We start from the raw sequence: 489 nt of genomic DNA on the forward strand, positions 1-489 counted from the left end.
TGTGACATTGAGCGTGTCTTTCCAAATGCAGACATTGGCATCTGTATATTTTTAATATTAATGGTCACAAATTGTTTAGCTGAACGCTCGCTTTCTCAGTTGAAACATATTAAAAATCCCATTAGAACCAAATTATGCAACAAGGCAGACTGGATGCCTTATCTCTATTAAGTATAGAGGCAGATGCGTGACGTAAGGTCAGTTTTGAGGATCTGATCTTCCACTTTGTAGTTAAAAACTTTTCAAATGTAAGTGCAAGTATACAAAAATAAACAGTTTTTTTTTCAATGTTAAGTTTTGTTTAATTTCGATGGATAAAATTTTGTGTGGTTTATTTTGTTTATATTTTGAATTACACATATATGGGGCACCAAAGTCTTAAGTGCTAAGGGCCTCTAAAGGGCTTAATCCGGCCCTGTATTTGACACATAAGATGCACAGGTGTATATCATGACTGCTTACCCGATTACACAGTGATTACTTACATAC

The 489-nt window shown here is 34.6% G+C and overlaps 1 protein-coding gene across 1 annotated transcript in view; it reads left to right on the forward strand.

The window, feature by feature from the left end:
- LOC119585084 (major facilitator superfamily domain-containing protein 8-like) overlaps positions 1-489 on the forward strand; it is a gene marked incomplete in the record, with an annotated part of 19608 nt that overhangs the window by 1024 nt on the left and 18095 nt on the right.

Source organism: Penaeus monodon, chromosome 19, assembly GCF_015228065.2.
Source record: "Penaeus monodon isolate SGIC_2016 chromosome 19, NSTDA_Pmon_1, whole genome shotgun sequence".
Taxonomy (NCBI): domain Eukaryota; kingdom Metazoa; phylum Arthropoda; class Malacostraca; order Decapoda; family Penaeidae; genus Penaeus; species Penaeus monodon.